The sequence below is a fragment of the Danio rerio genome, chromosome 13 (genome assembly GCF_049306965.1).
Source record: "Danio rerio strain Tuebingen ecotype United States chromosome 13, GRCz12tu, whole genome shotgun sequence".
NCBI lineage: Eukaryota > Metazoa > Chordata > Actinopteri > Cypriniformes > Danionidae > Danio > Danio rerio.
In genome coordinates this window covers 55,068,473-55,069,481 of record NC_133188.1, presented here as the reverse complement: position 1 = coordinate 55,069,481, position 1,009 = coordinate 55,068,473, and positions in this window count along the sequence as shown.

Genomic DNA, 1,009 nt, shown 5'->3' with positions numbered 1-1,009 from the left:
CTGAGAAAAATAGATCATTTTCCAAAATTTGAAACCTTGTAAAAAATAAAGCAGAGGTGCCTGAGATTGCCCAATAGTCATTCCAAACAGTTAAATATGTGTGTTGCTAGATACAGTGTTGTAAAAATGTGTGTTGCTAAATACAGTGTTGAAAAAATATGAAAAAATAAATGTAATTTTAAGAAATTATAAAATCAAATGTTACCCATTCGGTGGAATGTCCCATACAGTGCATCAGCAAACACTAGAAGGGACAATATTAGGCCGGTGGTAATAATGTCATGCTCATACAATGTATATGCATATAGTACATACTGTACATTGTGGATGTGACACTTGTAATGTGTTTAATTAGAAAATAATATATTAAAACCACTTTATCATTAAATATTTTCCATTTTTAGTTAGTACAACCCTACATCATTCCGTATCATCCAATGTATTCTATCTACTGTATACACCTTAAATTAAGTTGTTGTTTAACTGCATGATAAATTATTTATTTACAAATAATGTAAAACAGTCATGTAAAATTGAAGGTGGTCATAATGTTATGCTTTAGCTGTGTATGTACAATACTGTGTGTGAATGTGTAACACGTATAAAGTGCTTAATCAAAAAGATATTAAAACCACTTTATCAGTAAATGTTTACCCCTTTTAGTAAATACATCCCTATATCTTATCCAATGTCATCCAATGTATTCTATCTACTGTGCACACCTTAATTTATTTAGTATTTTAACTGCATTTATGAAATGATGAATTATTTATTTACAAATAATGTAAAACAAATAGTCTAAAACAATATTAACCCAATTAATGAATATATAGCCTAGTGAAATGAAGTGCAAAAGTCGTGGTAATGCTAAACCCGAGTAAAAGTCTGTTGAGAAATTGCTACAATTAAGACTGTGCTGAGCTTGATTTGCGAGTGGGGGAGGGGAGCCTGAGTTGCAAGTGGGGGAGGGGAGCGGGACAGGATCAGAATCGATCATTATCGCGGAATC